The following is a 20,298-nucleotide window of genomic DNA, read 5'->3' as shown; positions in this document are numbered from 1 at the left end:
TTTTAAATTCGTATTTTTAAATAATTTTTATAAATGTTTCGAAAAAAATTTCGAATTATAACCTATAAAAATTTTACTATCATCTTAAAGTAGGTGTATTTTTAAGCATACCTGCAAAAAATTAGACTTTTTTATTCAAAATTTACTACGATATACCCGAATTTACATAGTTGCGCGGTTTGAAATTTGGAATCTTTTTTTTGAGCGATAATAATACCAAATGTGGTTTATGGGTTTTGTTATAGTTAATTGCCACAGCTATTTTTAACCTTAAATTTCAAATAAATTTTTACGGAGAATTAATTATATGAATTTTTTTCCCTCGATGGTGGGTAATAAGTATTTATTAATACTATTTTTTTAAAATCATAGATGATAATATTCAAATTTTTAACTTTTTTCAAAAATTTCTTTCTTTTTTCATTTTTTTAAAAAATATTTTTAAGAGTAAATTTTTACCTTCGCCGTGTTATTGTCTGCTACTTTACTTTAACTTCATTTAAATTTAATTGTCTAAAACTGAGAAAAAATCGTTTGATGCTTATTTTCACAATGTTTTTAAGCAAAGACGTTGACACTTTTGGTCATGTCTTAGCTTTTTGTCATCTTTTGGTCATGTCTTTTGGGTCATGTCTTAGCTATAAAAAACATATCTTTAAACATAAATTTTTACATTAATCCTCTTAGAAAGAAGTTTTAAGCAGTAATTTTCTCTCGAGTTGTAGATTATATAAAAAACATCTACTTTAATATATAAATTTTTAGACTTAAAAACTCTAAATAATATGATTAAGATTTTTTTGCACCCGATATAAGAATTGGGTCACTTGGTGGTACAGGATAAGCGCTGCTGGAGTGGTTTATTTCTTTCTCATTTAAGAAAAGTCTGAAATGAATTTAATACAACTGATATTTTAAAAAAAATTTAGTAGAATGCAAAATTTATGGAAGTGTAACAATCTAAAAATTTTAATTTTCTTGTGTCAGCACTGAAAATAAATATAGAAGGAAACTGAGGGAAGCAAAAATTTAAAGGGGAAATCTTCTTCAAGGAAGATGGGTCTTCAAAGAGAAAACACTTGGACGTGTACACCAGTAAATAGCAGCAATTGAGTTAAAAACGATATTATTGCAGATTAAAGTGAAGAGCGACTGGTTTTCGACTATATGGTTGTATAAATTTAATTTACTTCATAGAACATCATATCGTATCATAAACGGAGCATCCCATGATTTCTCAGTCGAATTATTTAAAAATTCCGGAATTTATCCAGTGACTTATATAGATATCAGCTAAAGATGTTTTCCCTCTTGATGAAACCAGTCTTTCCTTTCATCTCACGCCTTTAAAATGCTTAGCCTGTAAAGACTGATAAAAACTTTGACCAAATACTGATGAATGGATTGATTTGGATTATTAAGCTACGGCAAAGCCGGGCTATCTGCCTTAAAGGAGGGATGCCTTCGTGAAGAACTTTCTAAGCGAAACTAGCTCGTATACACGTTACACATGAGAAAAACCACGAAAACACCCATGCAACCAGCCCGTTCCCCCCGGGATTCGAACTCCGCAGCGAACTACCAGTACTCAGCGACTTTACCGCTCAGCCGTTTCGGGCCCTTCTGAAATGGATGGCGATAAATTTATTTAAAATTAATGTCAGAAATACCGATATGTTTCGAAAAGTTGGATGATTTTTAATATACTTGCAGAATGCCTGAAAAAAAAAAAAAAAAAGAGCAAGCCATTAAGAATAAAAAAAAAAAAACATTTTTCATAAAATTTAGTATTTTTTAATTAATTTTTTCTTAACTTTATGATATTTGGTTCTTGTTCAAAAATAAAATATTTGACTAAAATATGAATAACATTTTAAGAAATTAAATATAGGATGATAAAATTGTGTAAAACAATGGGCACAATGATAAAACTGTTTAAAGCAATGTATACAAGTCATCCTAAATTAAAATGTCGGATATATTTCTCTCTTATTTATATATCTTTTCTGAATGGAACACTGAAAGGCGTTTTAACTTTGCTTTACTGTATTTTCTCTTTTAATATATGCAGTTTTCAAACGCATCGTAGTCTGGGTCACGAAGTATTCTTCCGAAAGAAACGCACTTCAAATAAAAATTTTAAAACAATTATTTGAAAATACAATGCAACACAAAAAATTAAAATAAAAGTTTAAAAATTCAAAATTTACCTAAAATAATAACTATGACTAAAAAATAGAGTACAAGGAACACTATTTGAAAAAAAAAATAATAATAATAAACGATGCACCTTTTATTGAAACTACGCTGTTCGAAAGAGTAAATAGAAATTTTAAAAATAGTTATTTGAAAGAAACCATGTAACTTAAATAATTAAATGGAATTCGGAAAAAAAAATATTTAAAACAATAACATAAAAATATATTATAAAGAACATTATTTGAAAGAAAGAACGATGTGACGTTTTTTCCGCTCACGCACGATGTAAAAAGGAAAAGGAAAATAGGTTGCCATATATTAAGAAGTTTGCCAAGTGAACTATTCTTGGCGCAACTGAAAAAATGCGCCAATATAAATTTTTGAATTTCTCCGTAAATTTCGCACCAAATTTTACAAAATTTAATATTTAGGCATAATTTGAGTCGTAGAATCGAAGTATGTAAAGTAATTGGTATGTTATTTCAGAAAAAGTCCGATTTTGTGTCAAAATACCTATGTTAGAATAGCGCTATATATAAATATAATATATATCCCAAGTCGTGCTTTCGAGACATGAAAAACGCAATTTGAATTTCGTCAATCGGCCCAGTAGAACGGGAGATATAGAGCTGTCCTTTTTTCTTTTCTTTTTTGTGCGCAGTGTACATGATTTGATGCGTGTATTGGAGTTAGGAGTTTTCAAACATATTGGTCGTAAACTGAATACCTTCTTTTTCACTAAAATTGGACACAACATATTCGGGCATAGTTTAGAAACGAAACAGCATTATATATATATATAATGTTGTATGAACTTAAATCCATTTAGTGCGAATACAAGTTATTATTACTTGCGCAATTGCTGCAAAGTTAGTTAATAATAATTTATTTCCTAAACAGTATTGATTAATTGATTATATTATCTCCTAAGTTTAATTAAAGTAGAATTATTTTAAAAGTGTGCATCCATACTGGTAAGTTATATTTTGAAAGATGTTTTGAAGTAATTTGAAAGCAAAATGTTAATAATGTTTTAACGGGGACTGGAGTTAAATCATCACGAAGAATAATATTACAATTGTAAAAGTAAAAATTAAAACATGTAATTATTGTCATTGATCGGAAATTAGTTGACTTTTCAAGGGGAACAAACCAACTCCCGTTCAATGATCAATAATTGATAGAAATACGTAAATATGAAAGTGTTTCGTCTTTACTCGAGTTATAAGTTAAAGCCAAACCGGCAATTCTAGTCAGGCCAAATATTTCCGCGAATAGTTGTTACTCAAAGAACTGATTCTCATGAAGCATTTTAGTCAATTCAATTTGGAGTAAAAATCAATTACTGTAGAGAAATCTTGTAAAACTCGAGTAATCGTCCCCGACACTATCATCTTTATGTATTTGAGTACTATATTATTTGTAGAAATTAAACATTGGAAATTGTCATTATGAAATCGAAATCAAAGTAAAGTTGAAATAAACATAGAAGATTATAAAAAAGATAAATAATGCAAACTTTGCAAAAACAAATCAAAGAGAACATGAAAATAATATAAAAATAATATAAAAATAAAATAGAAAATAATATAAATAAGATCAGTGAATGTACATGAAGATATAAAGGCCAGAAAGGTATTAAGTAACTTACATTCTTTCTAGTGGGGGAGTTGGCAGTGTGTTCTCTTCGTGTCTGACTCAGAAGTGTAGGGTGTCCGAAAATTCTTAGCGGCAGTAGGGGCTTTGAATTATATCAGTCGGTAAGACTTGGGTGAAGAAATTTATGGTAGTGGGTGGGACTTGGAATTCTTGAGGGATGTATTTTGTGGAGTTCTTATCTGAGAGAGACCGTCTGTTAAGATTTTTTTAAAAATACTAGTGAATGGAAATTAATTAATTTCTGGCGAATTGTCGTGTCGCAATGATTAAGAATTTAAGAAAGGAAAAAGCATTTTCGCTATCCAAGAGCTAGTAGACAGTCTAAAGGCAGGAAATAGGCCCATTTTTTTAGTAACAGTATAGTAACAGTATATGTCTGAAGACAATTAGCTTTTTACAATATATACAATTGAGTAATTACACTATATACAAATCTTTCAACTGACAGTCATCCAACTTATACCGCCTTCTCAGGTTTAGGAATAAATTATCATATCCCTATCAGTTAAATGATTTAGAGTGAGTATTTAACGCCTGCTCTTTTAAGGCAATGGTTGATAAATTGAAAGGGAATTAGATTATTTTTGAGAATTTTGATAAGGATCAAAATTTCGCGTTGTAAATCTATTGTATCTGTGCATATAGTTTTAATTCGTTGTATTTGATTAATTATAGTATTGTTAATTACTTTTTTGGATATGTTGGAGTTCCAATTTATTAATTTGTTAGTATTGAAATTGAAGTTTCTTGTTTTGTCAAAAAGTAAAATTTTTTTGTAGTTAATGATTTGAAGATCTAGAAAGTCTATGTTATTTTGTGAATTATTAGTTTTATTAAGTTTAAGACAATTCGGATAAATGTCGGAGTTTTCAATTTTACCAAAATTATTAATTGTAATAAGGTCATCAATAAATCTGTAGGTGTGTTTGTAGTAATTTAACTCTTGTGGTTGTAGATTTTTTTGGAAGTTAAATTCTTTGACAAATAAAAAGATATTACAGATCGAGGTGCTGGAATGTAAGCCCATTGGCAATCCTCTGACTTGTTTAAAAAGTTGATTTTGAAACTTGATGTAGTTATGAAAAAGTGTGCATTTTAGGTAGGTTTTCCATTTGTCAAGAGTCATGATATTGAGTATATTAGGGAAAAGTTTTGGTAGATCAAGTAGACTGGTATAGATTTCTTCTAGAGGAAGTGAGGTATATAAGTTTTCAAAATCATAGCAGTTAATGTTTTGGATGTTAATGGTATGAATGGTATTAATGACAGGAGTGTTATTATGAATGATCCAGCAATAGTTATGATTAGTGTTACAATCATTGAAAATAAATTTACAGATTTTATTAAGTTGAATTGAAAAATAATAGTCTATATTTTTCTTGTAATTATTAGTTCCATTAGCTATAAATCTAAATTTTAATGGTGTTTTATGGAATTTGGGAATCGCATAAAGATTAGTAAATCTGTTGTAGTTTGCATTGAAAGTAATATTGAGTTTCTTATGAAAAGTTTTAATCCTGTTTATTATAGATGTTTCTGTAAGGTTGGCTGATTGATAAGTAGTTGCGTTGAGAAGTTCTTTATGAATAATCTCAGTGTAGAATTGTTTTCATATAATGCTAAAGTTATTAGTTGCTTTATCTATTTTTGTAATAGTAAAAAGCTGTTTTAATTTACTAATATCAGATGTAAGTTGCGAGCAGTTCAGTGTACTTTTAAATTTGAGGTGACTGATTTCTGTGGATATGCGTTGAAGAATTTTAGCTTTCCATTTTAAGAAGGTATCTATGGGAAAATTCAGTTGATAGCTTGCTTTAACTATAAATTCGTTGATGTTGTTTTCGAAAGTCTTGTAACAGTAATTTGTAGTCATGTTTCTGACTGGTCTAAATTTTGTACCATAACTCATTAGTGTTTTTAGTTGATGGTTTTGTATGATATTCAGGTTGCCAGTAATTATGTGCTGGTGATGAGAATCTACGTAATTGCTGTAAATTGGTGTCTTACAATGTCATTCTGCAGTTTCATCTATTTCATGGCGGTTAGTAAGCAAGTTGCTTAAGGTCCTTTGATATTTAAATGCAATCATTGGTATAGTGTCAACTGCGGGGAAGTAATCTTTACAATCTCTGATGATTCTTGAGAAATGAATATTGTCAAACTGCGGATGCAGAAAATTGACTTTAAAATAAATTTTGCGTTGAGTGAGACTATTAGAGAGTCTGAAAAGACTAAAATCAAGAATCATAAAAAACATTAATTCATTGCCCAGAAGGCAACTCTGCACGATGAAAGAGGTTATGAGATTGGGAGCAATCATGCGATTCCAAGATAGTGCCGATTTCAGAGAAGGCGCAGAGTATTCTGGAACATGGAGAGGTGAAACTATATCTTCTTCTATGTCGAAAGTTGAGCACTATGGATTTAAAAAAAAAAAAAAAGGATTTTGACGTAAAAGCATCTGTAAGTCACATGCAAAACTTCTGGATGCATTCAAAGAATTTATCGCGAAGTGGACACTTGAGGACAAGCAAAGGCATGGTTGGCTAGGTGAGAGATACTATTGCGAAGAGACAGCAGTCCATTCCGCAAAGATTCTTTCTTAGATTTACATGTGCCGCAATCCGCGCTCTTCAGGATCCTACTAAATCGTATTTATTCGAAATCCTACTAGTTAATGATTGTGCATTTGTGCCCAACATTGCAATATTGTGCTCGCTCTGTTAACTCAGCCAGCTTCTTCGACACTTTTCGCGAAAAAAACTTTGTATGCCACTTCTAGATGCTTTTTACGTCCGGACGTTTTTTGATGCAAGCACGCTAATTCGGTCTTTATACCACAACATACATTGCGCCTTCTCTGAAATCAACGTTGTCTTTAAATTATGGGATAACTCCTTGCCACATGATTATCTCAGCGTACAGTGTTATCAAGCAAAAATTAAAAGATTACTGAGCAATATTTACTTTATTTCATCAAAATGTCTCTGTTGGCTGCAAAGTTGTACTTAATTTAAATGTGGGAGGAACATGAAAATTCTGTGTATACATTTAATTGCAAATTTTCAGAATTGTGTATTTCTGAACAGCACACGTTCTCTGTAATGTTTGCTGCAAATGCAAAATTTAAAAAATTTACTTCTTTTTCCAATAGTTAAATTATTAAAACATTAATTAGCTCTTTTCATTTATTAATAAACTTATTAGCACAAGGATTAAAAAACTGAAACCCTCTCGGAAAAAAACCCTCAAGTTTATAAAACGTTTAATTTCTTTAAAAGTAATTCGATTTGGTTAAATAGGGGCAGTAAATATTAATTTTATGGAAACACAGAAAATGAATATTTGCATGATTTCCTTCTGATATGTATTTCAGTAAAATTTGATTCGATAAAATAGGAACTTTTACGATTCCTGTTTTGTTTGCTCATTGGGAAATAAACAACAATAAATATTTTCCATCGTGAAAAAGGTCGATTTCAGATTTAGTTTACATACGACATACAATTTACAGGTAGATATTACCATTTATTAAAAAATTCACTTTTTTATTTGGTTTGCACGGTTCACATTGCAAGGATGCAAGTACAAAGTTTCGTCAACTTTCAAATTTCAGAAAAATAATCTGGTTATCCGAATGGGGTGCAATTCTAATTAGTCTCGTTGTATGTCATTTTACTGTGCTCAGTTGTTACTCAAAGGTATTTTACAAACAAAATCTGTGCATTTATTTTTAGAATTTAGATTAATGTGCGGTACTATTGTATACGACAGACATGGATATTCCGAACTGCATATAAGACGAAAATACAACATACAATTATCCCCAAATTTATTATACTTATTAATATTATTGTTAGAGTTATATTATAAGTATTTTTCGAGTAATTGCAAATAAAAATTAAATAATTCTCTAACTTGAAATGTTACATATAGTGTTTCGAACATCTATTGTTAATAAAATAACTCTGCGAATATACTTCATAAAAATTATCAATAGAATGTATCAAAAATTAAACAAATTTTAATTTATATCATAATAATATGTTTCAGATTATTACCAAAAAATTTGGTACTATTCCGTTAGAGAGGCGTCAGTTAAAAATGAAGAAAAAATAAGAAGAAAACAATGCTACAATTACACGCCAAATATCGTGGTTAAAAAATTTAACGTTTGAAATATCGTGGCTCAAGATTTCTAGTTCTCGTTTGAAATACCATCACTCGTTATTTTTTTGCCTTATTTCGCCATTTTTTTAGTACGATGGATTACAAAATTTGACAATTACCTAATGACCAAAAGGCTGTCGTAAGATTCTTTCAGGACAAGGGAATAATTCATAGCAATAGACCTTGTTCTCAAATTCATCTGATGAAGTTTGACTCAAACAAAGCTCCTATATGGTGTTGTTATGTACAGGGGTTGGACAAAAATATGGAAACACCTTTAAAAAAACATGTTTCTTTGCTTAATATTGTGTAGGAAACCCGTTGGCATCCAAAACAGCTTGCAGTCTTCTCGGAATGAATAAATACAGTTCCTGTATGTTTGCCAATGGAATATTATACCATTCTTCCTCCAAAACGGTGGCAAGTTCAGATAACGATGTTGGCGGTGGATAACGAGAACGCACTTTCCGTTCCAATGTGGACCACAAAGGTTCGATAATATTCAGGTCTGGTGACTGTGGTGGCCAGGGGAGATGGGACAACTCATCCTCGTGCTCAGAAAACCAGTCCTGGACAATGTGAGAACAGGGGCTTTGTCGTTTTGGAAGACACCATCACCATCGGAGAACAAAGTTTGCACCATGGGATGAACTTGATCGGCCAAAATGTTCACATAAGTCTTGGCAGTCATGTGCCCTGACACAGTTAACATGGAGCTAGCAGGGAACGACGATATGGCTGCCCAAACCATAACAGAACCCCCGCCATGTTTCACTCTTGGCAACAAGCAGTATGTATTATAGGCTTGAGATGGCGTTCTCCAGACGTAACCTCGGCCAAAAGTGGGAAACAATATGAAAGAAGACTCGTCAGACCATATTACTCGCTTCCACTGCTCTATAGTCCAGGCTTTATGACTTAAACACCACCTTTTCCTGTTACGGGCATTAGCATCACTGATGAGTGGCTTCTCAATTGCAGCACGGCCAGCAATTCCCTGTTTATGAAGCTCCCTTCTAATTGTTTTGGTACTCACAGGGTTCGGTAACACAACATTCATTTCAGCAGTAACTTTTGCAGCTGTGGTCTTATTTTTCGTCACAATTTCCCTTAATGATCGTCTGTCACGATCACTCAGGACACAATTTCGTCCGCGCTGTGATTTAGCAGATGATGTTTTTCCGCTTTTCAAATATGTGGAATAAATCTTCGATACAGTACCTCTTGAAACATTAAAAACCTCGGCTACCTTGCTTACGGAAGCACCTACCATACGTGCTCCAACAATTTGCCCACGTTCGAAGTCTGTTAACTCTGACATAATGTAATGACAACCTCACATAACAGTACTCCGACAACAACTGAACTGTTTAGCACATTTACGAAGTTGTATAGGTGGCGTCAGTAGTCAAAAACGCCAGCGCTACCTACATATTTCATTAAAATCAATCTTTCTTTTCAAACATGCATTTCACAAGGTGTTTCCATATTTTTGTCCATCCACTGTACGTTCTCGCTATAAAAAAAAAAAAAAAAAAAAAAAAAAAAAAAATATTGAGAACCAAAACATGGTTTGAAGACTCGCGTCTCCCTTTCCTCAATGCCATTCGTTTTATCTCTCTGTGGTATTAAGAATTGACAACTTCAGTTAGAAATCAACCATAATATTGGAATAGCTACTTTAAAGTCTTTTCACAAAAAGAAAAAACAACGTTGGATGTGTTCTTCCGGAACAATGGGTATTCGGTGTTTATGCCGGAAAAACAACGCGGCTGGCAGAATTATATTTTCAGGCTGCTGGCAAGGATGTAAAAAAGAGGAATTCAGAAATGCTGGATATAAACTGTGAATCGCAGTTATAATTTTACAGGCCCCGAAACTGGATGCCATACTCAAACTGTGGAGTTGTGCTTTAAATGGAGAAATAAACGTCAGCGGGGCACTGCTCGCCACCATTTAGAGTCATATTTGATAGAATGTATGTGGTGTCGATTACATTCGAAAACTGAAAATTTTTATGCAATATTGAATGATATTTGTAATTTTATGCGATCTGTTTAGATTGAATTTCGTTTTGTTTTGTTATTCTTTATTTATGTCTATTCTACATTAAAAATTAAAAAGAAAAATATACTTTCTTTAAGAAATTTTTAAAAAATTTACTTTTTACAAAATTAATTTTAGTCTTTTGAATTCTATTATTATTTCATAATTGTATATTTGGGAACCAATGGTTGCAGAAAAAAAAAAAAAAAAAAGCGGCGGATTTGAACTGACACCGCTCTAACGGAATAGAACCAAAGAATTAAACCATGACGTAATGCATTTATTGATTTAAATCGTTGAGTCTGTTAAGAAATTACAACTTAAAAATAAATTAACGATCTATATTCCTTGGAACTGTAATATTTGAGAAACTGGCTATTATAGTAAGTAAATGAATAAAATGAAGCCGGTTCTTACCTTAAGAATAAAAATATCTTCGGCATTTTAAACAATCTAAAATTCTTATTTCACACAGTATTATATTTTACAATAATAAAAAAGAACTAAAGGAAGAAAATTCTTGATATTTTAAAATAATTTTGGAAATAGACATATTCATTAGGAAGTAAATATTTAATACACAGATTAATACACAGATTTTATGATGGAATTGAAATTGTAGATTTTGTCAAGAACTTTTAAAATGAATGCAAATTCTTTCATTTAGAAAAATAGTCAAGTGGTCAAAAGCGAAAGTATACGATTATTACAAAAGTATAACCACGTTTTATAATTTATGCAGCATTCAATAACTTATAAAACGCGTACTGTGAAAAATATCGCATTGCAATTTTGAGGGATATGCGCATGCAAATACCGAAGTTTTATATCCAATATTCCACTGCACTGAAGTACGAGAGAGCCATGGATTACGTACTCCGGTAGACAAAATGAAAATATCACCAGTGATGAAGGCTTTTTGTGCTTTCAGAAAATGGAATCCATAACTTTGTTTCAACGTAAATTCACCTCCCGAAATTCCCTTTTCAAATCAGAAATCGGAATAAAATAAAACTGATCTCACCTGAAAATTAAAGATATCCTCTGCATTTCAAAAGTACTGAGAAGCTAATAGTTATCAATTTCTATTTTCATATGATATTACGCTATACAACAAAAAAAAGCTACATATTTTTTTTTATTATTGATACAAAAATTTAAAATTATGGACTATTTGTGTAAAGATAAAATGGCTTATGTGACTTCGCATATCTGAAAACAAGTCGCACACCTTCCAACAGAATTCAAGGAAATTGGCAACAACATGATTTGAACTTCAAATTCCACAGCCTACGGCTTGGAAAGTGTGGCAAAAGAGACGAAATTTCATTCTTCGCAAACAAATGAACATCATTAAACTGAGATACCTTTATTCGGGCATCGACAACCGTTTTTGTCCGTGGATCAACCAAAATGTGTATATTAAGAATATGTTTCGCTTCAGTGGTATTTTCATTTCGAAAGAGTCCTTTTTAATGAATAATAATGTTGCTTGCATACGGGTTCGTAAAAAATTGAATGCACACCTTTCCGATGAGAGGTTAATAAAATTTATTTTATCAGCAGAAACGCTTCAAAGTTCTAGAATTTTCAACAGAAATACTCGTAAAGTATCATCAAATACAATCAGTAGTTACGCTTCTAACAACTAAGAACGTTAAACACAATACAATTTAAGGAGAAAGCTAATCCAATCTCACGTTGAACTAACAACTTGTAACAATAACAACAACAGCTAACTAAACAATAGAGAGCACATGCTCTGATTTCGGCCTTAAATAATTTTCAACCGGCCGCCGAGATATTTCTAATACTTTCTGCTTCTCGAAATTAGATAGACAGACAGACAAAGTAGACAGATGATGTCTTTTGTTGCACCCGCTAAGTCTTTCTGCACCGATGGGCGAAAAATCAAGCATAGGTGCGAAGGACAGGTATATAGAAAGGGGGGCAATTTCGTATTTCAGAGGAGAGTAAAAAGGAACTTCGTATATTTTATGCGAGTTCGAAAGGCCAGGAAAAAAAGATGGGACAAAATAAAGTAAAAAATAAATGGCCCAAAAGTAATGGTGAGGAAAAAAAAAATATTTATAATTAAAAAAAAAGGGCCTATAGAAAGAAAAAAGAAAAGGAAAGGAAGTAAAAGAATTTTGTTAAAAAAAAAAAAAAAAAAAAAAACCACGATTGTGTTCATGAGTGTAGTCAAAGTTGTTATCATTTACATTAAGTAGAGTCTTCCAGGTGTGTGTAATGAGTGTGTTTTGTAAAGATGGGGCAAAATTAATAATAAAATAATAAATATTGGGGGTCCAGTCACATAACAGTATAAGTCTAGTTTAGCAGCTAACTTTTGCTATAACAGGGAAACTAAAATTTAAAAATTTTTAAATTTAAACATTTATTTTTTAACATGGGAACCAATATTAGCCTCTACCTTGAGACACAGTAACAGAAGACACATAAGATCAAGATACATATAATATCATGCAAAGTTATACATTAACTAAGTAACATCATCTATTGCGGTTTCCAACATATTCATATACTCAGAAAACATCATCAGATAAAATCATAAATCCAAAACAAGACGAGAACATAACAGCAAAAATAAATAAGTAAATAAATTACGAAGTTTTTTTTAATTTTAATATTAATTAATTTTTTTAAATAAGCATTTTATTTATTTATTAAGTTAATGGTCATAATTAATTATATGTGCACTATTTTATCAATTTGAGGCACACTGTATTAATATATGCTTTTAATTTAAATAGATAGGAAATATAGATTAAAGGAGCAAAAACTACAACTCTATACATTCATTGAGGCACAAGATCGTGTTTCCCTCTCGAGAAATTCCTCAAAGGGGCTCCAAAGGGTAGCGCTAACAGACTACACTACTGATATGGGCTACTGATAAGGATAGCCTCCCTACGAGATGGTAACCAAAAAAGAACCACATGGTTTAAAGCAATTACTAAGTATTTAATGCCAGAACATAATAAAATGAGCATAATAATAATGATCATAATAAATAAATGAATTTAAAGGTTCTTTAGTGACAGATATTTGATTTGGCTTAGAGAAAAGAAGTTCTACTTATCTGAACGCTCCGTCTTGGTGCTGCAAAAGATTGCAAGGAAGACAAGACCCCCAGGTACAGGAGAACTCCCGGCCTTGAGAACGAGACAATGCAGAGGATATTCGCGAAAATTTTCTTAAATAAATGAAGATTTTCCGGAAAACACCTTTGAAAATTCAGGAGCTCTTCCAAGATCCCACCTCCATCGTCCTATATGATAACTGCAACCCTGATAGCTGAGTGTCCTTGGCCGAGTGCAGTCACCACACGGTACGGGTACCGTTAAGCCAATGCTCTCGCCCAATACAGTCTACGCAGAAGCCACAGCCTGACCTTGGGAGTCTTCACCTTGGCGCAGCAGGCGATTGAAGAATCCTTCTCGAAATTACTGGAAAGCAATACGAAAGTGGAATTACGGTTACAGCTAACATAGTGCTATATTACATTTATTCAATTTCAATACATATTACAGTAATACAGGGACAAAACCAAAATGTCGCAAAATTTGAAGACTTTTGGCGATTTCTCGCCAATTTGGGTTACAAAATAAGTCCCCAAAACCGTTGTCAGCTTGGCGATATCTCGCCAAATTACCGAGATATCCATTTACTCAATGTTAAATGTACTTGCTTCTATATTCTTAATTCTTCAGCGTAGCTTCTCTTCAGATTTTTCAAATTACGAACTAAATACAACAATTTTACTGTCCGACCATGTATTCCCGATTTATGCAAACATCCGGTTTTGGGGGTGGAAGTGGGCATATCTGTCACTGATGTAGGGATGCGTGCAGTAGCCCGGTCAGATTTAAATGGTTCTTTCATTTCAGGCTCTATCTTTCGAGTACTGCGCAACAGAAAATTTTTGTCGGCGCTTTATACATTTTAAGCTAATGTACCATGAAATTTTAAAATTATAGAATTAAATTAAAATGCATAGAAACATCAGATCGGGACATTTCAAAGAAATACCATTAAAAGAACTGTAATAGTAAACTATTTGTCTTAATACAATTCATCATTAGTTTATAAATATTTTAATAGGTAATATTAATTTAATAATAATATTTAATAGATAACAATTAAATATGTAGACAATGCATATTTTAATATTTTAAATGCATCTTTTAATATTTAATGAAAAACTTTTATCTGTTAAATATTCTTTAATAAATTACATTTATTAATATAATCAATATTTTATAAATAAAATATAGAAATTTAATGAAAAGAGGTTGCATAAAAATTATTTTAGTTTTAATTAGACATGCCATACCTTTTTTCCACCTTTACATTTTTTGCTGCGTAGCTGGGATGGTCAGTCTTCCTAATTGTGATTTTTCATCACAAACTTTAATCACGTTATACACTAATCTCTTAAAATCGCTGCGGAAAGGTTTATTTCTAGAGCTTTCTGGATCACTAGAACTCATCGTAAAAATGAGTATTTGAAAGTAAAAGAAGGTCAGTAACAGCTATGCTCAACGAATGTAAGAAAAAGCACTAAATGACCCGCGAACTCCGAGAGGAAAAAATACCCACACCCTGTGATACATCTTAAACAATTTGAAGTAAACTCCAATGATGGAACACAGCAATAACTTTTATTTTACACTAAAAAAAATGGCGACATACAAACAAGAGACGAAAAGGTATAAAAACTTATTAAAAAAATAATTACATGCTTCGTGCGAGAAAATGCATGCGGCTCTCGAGCCTGTGTTTCAATATCGCCAGTAACTTGTACATTATTTATTATTCATCTATTTCAAATGCACGAGAGATTAAATAACGATGTTAAAGCTTTACAACCGCTACGACCTCCGAGAGGGAAAAATCCCATGCTTTTCACCCACATCCCTTCAATTAAACTGACACATCTTGGCTCTCAGCCAAACTGCTCTAGCTGGTAGTTAGCCAGTAATTATAATTCTACTAAAATTACTATCTCTAAGTACAAAATTCGTAACATTGCCCCCCTCCCAAGGACTACAAGTCCCGGGCAGTACAGTCCCTGGACAGGAAGCCATATTTACAACAAAAGAAAATCAATGCACTGCTTAAATAATAAATAACATAAAACAAATCAAATACTAAATCAGTAAATGAGTGACAAATTTAAAAATTCAGAAACAAATATAACCATGGTCTTATATTATTTATATTATATAACTACGTACTTTGGTCATAGTAATGAGCTAGCCTGTCGTAATGAACGACTGTAAGCTTGGAATTTGATCAGTTACGGATCCGAATCCAGACGTCGTTCAACTTGTTTAAGACTGTATCATGACTATTCCAAGATGACTGTAGTTTAGGAGAGACTCCTTTCCATCGAATTTGCATTCCACAACTATAATTTATCTCCTTCGCTGAATCGATGTTCAGAAGCTCTCGTGTCATATCAGATCTTCAACGTCTCCGTCGTCAAGCATTGCCAAATCTATGCATTACTTAAAACCGGGCCTGGACATCTTGGATGTACTCCTCAGGCGAAGAAGTTGCATTCGGAGGGCGACCAAATAAGAGATCGCAAGGCGGACGAAGGTCGCGACAGAAGAACATCTGGGATGGAGAATAGCCGGTTATTTCGTGGTCAGCACTGTAGTAAGTCAGTAAAAACAGTGGTAACTTCTTGTCCCAGTCCTGTTGGTTTTGGGAAACCATCAATGAGAGGTTATTAAGGATTGTTCGGTTAAACCTCTCTACCATGCCGTCTGACTGGAGATGTAAAGGTGTCATTTGGGTTTTGTCAATGCCGAGAAGTTTGCAGAGATCTTTACTTAGAGCCGATGTAAATTTTCTTCTTTGATCACAATGTAACTGAAGACGCACTCCAAATCTGAAAATCCAATGCTGTATCATCCACTCTGCAACTGTGACAGCCTCTTGATCAGGAACAGGATACGCTTCAGGCGACTTGGAGAAATAATCAATGACAAGGATGTATTTGATGCCATCAATAGTTTGTGGTAGAGTTCTCAGAATGTCAAAGGCGATATATGTTCGAAAGGCGTTCCTACACTGCAACCTTGTAGCTTCCCTTGCCGTCGATCCTTTCTGACCCGCACAGACATTGCAAAATTGGCACCACTTTTGTACGTCATCCTTTGCATTACTTCAGTAGAAGCGCTAACGAACTCTCTGCAAAGTCTTCATTATTCCGAAGTGGCCTCCCGTAGTTCTTTAAGGACATCCGGGATCTTGGAAGTATCAGCTGCCATCGGAAAGACTTTCCATCATCCGATTCGAATTTCCGGTACAAGACGTCGTTTCGAATATGGAATGAGTCCCAGTGATCCCAATTTTGCTTTGTTGTAGGACTATAGATCAAAACGTCCTGCCAGGTAGGTTTTCCGTTTGAATGCTCCATTAAGTCAATCATGAGTTTACTGTAGCTGTCTTCCAACTTGTCTTTCCTGACTTTTTGTCACCCCATGCGTCTCGATCAGCCGATGTTGACGCTGTAACTTGTCGTACAACCTGACTAAGCAGCTCGTATTTCTCTTCTACTCTGGAACAATATCGGCAGCATTCTGAGCAAAATCTTCTAGTAAAGACTCGAGCGTTTTTAGGAAAGGATTCCTTTTAATGATGTATAGTTACGCTTTCAGAGACTGAATGCAGTCCGTTATTTTTAAAGTCTAAGGAAAAATTATGTTTCCTTAGAAAGTCCAATCCGATCATGCAAGTATCCGCAATATCTGTTACATATGCCATGTGATGGTAGACGGCATTTCCAAACGTCATTTTTACGTTTAACTTTTCATCAGTTTCGATTATATCGCCAGACGCTGTCTAATGGGTAACACAGAATAACGTCCAAATGAGTTCAGCTTTAAACTGTTGAGCTAAATCTTTCCGAATGATGGTAACATTGGCTCCTGTGCCGATGGTCATATTGCAAGGAATTCCATTGATATGGCCATTGGTGAAGAGTCCATTACTGCTGCCACTCCCTGCAGAAATCTGAAGCTCGTTAAAATATAGCCTCTCATTATGTTGCAAACACTGCTCCGAGGGATGGCCACTTGTTTGTTTCTTTCCTCGTTGCTGGGAAATGGTTTTATTTTCCGTGCCGTATGATGTTCTGCAATTCCTCCGTACGTGTTCTTCAACACCGCAGTTTCAGCACTTTAGGGTTGGTTTCTTATCACTCCTATTCCCTATTATGGCATTGATTTGTCTAGTTAAATCATCTGTCTTATTTTTCTGTTTGGGGTGTTCTACAGTTCCTTTGTACGTGGCCTTCACCATCACATTTCCTACACTTTAGAATCGGTTTGTTGTTACTCCTACTTTGTGTTAAGGCATTGTCTTGTTTGGTTGAATCGTTTAGACGAGAAGTGACTTGATCCACTGGCTCCTGCACTTGATCAGCTCTGACTGGGTGGCGATCTCTACGAGATGCCTGCTGCCTGCATCAAATTTCATGCGTACACCAGAGCATATTTTAAATCCTTGGCATCCGCTATCCGTAAAGCCTTCTGTATTTCAGGATCCCGGATGCCATCGATGAAGTATTGGAGGGAGAGGATTTCCCTTGTTTCCGTCCAGCCCTCAAAAAAAGCGAGGTGAGACAGCCTTTCAACATCTGTGGCTACTTTTGGAATGTTTTCGTGTTTTTCTGTTGACGAGATTTTAATTGAATCCTACTATAGTTCTTTAAAACATTTCTCCCCAAGGCGCAGCTCCAACTCGCCGGATAGAGCTTCGAAGTCTAGTCTTTGGTTTTCAGGAAGAGTCTGAAAGATATCCGCTGCGTCTGCTCTCACAGAAGCGGCAATATGACAAGCCTTGGCTCGGGAATCCCATCCATTCACTTCCGCCACTATAGACAATTGTGTCTTATACACTTGCCAGAAAGTCTTACCATCATATGAGGATAGCTTCAGAGAGGGACAAGAAGGCATGGCTAAAAATTTAAACCATAAGAATTGCTTCCTGCTGTCGCTTTGAATTATTTTAAGATGTCAACTTCTTTGGTAATAGCAGAAACTGTAATCGATTTTTTGTTTCATGCTAGAAACTCTGTCTCCTATTTGTTCTTTGACAGAAGAAACTCTGTAATCGATTTGTTGTTCCACGGCAGAAACTCTCTCTTCTGTTTGTTCTTGGACAGAAGACACTCTTTCTTCAGTTTATCCAACTTTATGTTTAACTGCCTCTATTCTGCTTTCCATACCCTCAAATTTGTTTTCTATTATGCAGGTAATTTCTCTTTTCATTTCCTCTTGATCTGCTTCAATCCGTCTTGAAGAGTTTCATCTCTTTTTTAACGGATTCTTGGCATGATTTCATTTCCATTTTGACTGAGTTGACGACACCTTCCATTTTTCTTGGCGCGCTTTCATTTCTTCCTTGACGAATTTTACAGTCCCTTCCATCTTTTCTTAGAATGCTGCAAAGACAGTCACCAGCTGTCTCAGTTGCTCATCCATTGCTCTTGTCACCGACATTCAATCCCATCGCTGCCACCAAAAATTGTTGCGTGCGTATGGGTTCGTATGAATGCACATAGGTCCGATGACAATTAATAAAATTTATTTTATTAACAGGAACAATTCAAAGTTCTGGAAGTTTCCGCAGAAATACTCGTACAGGTGTTTACAGTATCACAAAGTACAATCAGTATAGATGCTTCAAGCTACTAAGAACTTTAAACACAACACAATGCAAAGCGCATCTAAAGGGAAAGCTAATTCGATCTCACGCTGAAATAACAACTCGCAAAGGAGTTAACTAAACAACTGATAGCAGATGCTCTCTCTTCAGCCTTAAATAGTTCTTAACCCGCCGCCAAGTTCTAGTACTTTTCTGCGTTCAAAAGGAAAAAAAAAATGATTTCTATCTTTTTTATGTCTGTTTCAAGCAATATTAATTTCGAAACAAAACTCTTTCATTCCTCGTGTGTTTTTTAAATTGTGTGACTATTTCCTTGGAGTCGTCGGCTAAAATCATTATAATGGTTCATTATGTTTGCTATGAACACAAGTCTTAAGAATCATTCTTTATCATTCAGTCTGTCTTCATGTTCACTGATTTCATAAAGAAATACCTTTACTTCATGAAAACATTCTATAAATCTTTGCAACAGTTTAACCTTTCGAACGTAACAGCAAATCTACATATTTCGATTGAATTTTCATCAAAATAGCTTTTAAACACCTGTGTACAAATGCTATCGTATTTACGATCTTAGCAAATTTACCATTACATCTTTTAAGCTGTTGCTTGAATACCTCTTCAAAGAAATTTTCTGCAAGTATGATGTAATGAAACGATAAAAGTGACCAGTTAAGTTCATTTTCCATTAGTTTTACAAATCTAACAGGTTTTTCCCTCTCATGCTGGAGCATCATCAGTTGCTATGGAAAACAGCTGAATTTTTAAATCCAGTGCTTGCCCATTTTTTAAATTAGTAAACTTTTGTACTTGCCAAAAAAATTATCAGTACCTTTACTCGTGTCATTTACAGAAGCATGACTGCAAAGTTATTCACTGACTTTTGAACTATTTATTGATGCACATCTAATAACAATTGCAAGTCTACATATATATTTTCGTATATAATTATATTACAACAAGATAAATCCTATTAGAAAAAGTGTTGAGCCGTCGAAAACTCGACTTTATGTTCTTAACAAGATAAATCCTAATAAAAAATGTTTTGCTCCGTTTAAATCTCGGACTTTACGTTCTCGTATTTAAAGAAGATGGGGTAAAAAGACTGTATTACAAATAAAATGAGGTGATATCCCCCGATCAGCATCAGTTGGGAATAAAAATACTGAATATCTCTCTCTAAGCTTCATTTGGGAAGAAAACTGCTAAGGCTGTTTTAGGACTGGGTTTTTAGGCACTTAGAGGGGACAATACCTCCTATTACCCTCCTTTCTTTTGTTCGATCTCGCAACGTTGTTTCAGACTTTTCTGCGCCGACGAGCCTTACGCATGATCATGTATACCATGCTAGAGTGTGGTGCATTTTTTTTTTTTTTTTTGTATTAAATCAACCCATGTCTAAGCAGATTTCTTTAAAATATGTCCATCAGTTCTGGAGATAATTGATGAAATGTGAACATTCTATTAATTTTCAACTCAGTACAAAATACATCGGATACAAGATGCCTTAAAAAACTT

The sequence above is a fragment of the Stegodyphus dumicola genome, chromosome 7 (genome assembly GCF_044657685.1).
Source record: "Stegodyphus dumicola isolate Sdum_Otavi_A_Nest chromosome 7, ASM4465768v1".
Lineage (NCBI taxonomy): Eukaryota > Metazoa > Arthropoda > Arachnida > Araneae > Eresidae > Stegodyphus > Stegodyphus dumicola.
Note: the sequence above shows the minus strand (reverse complement) of the source record.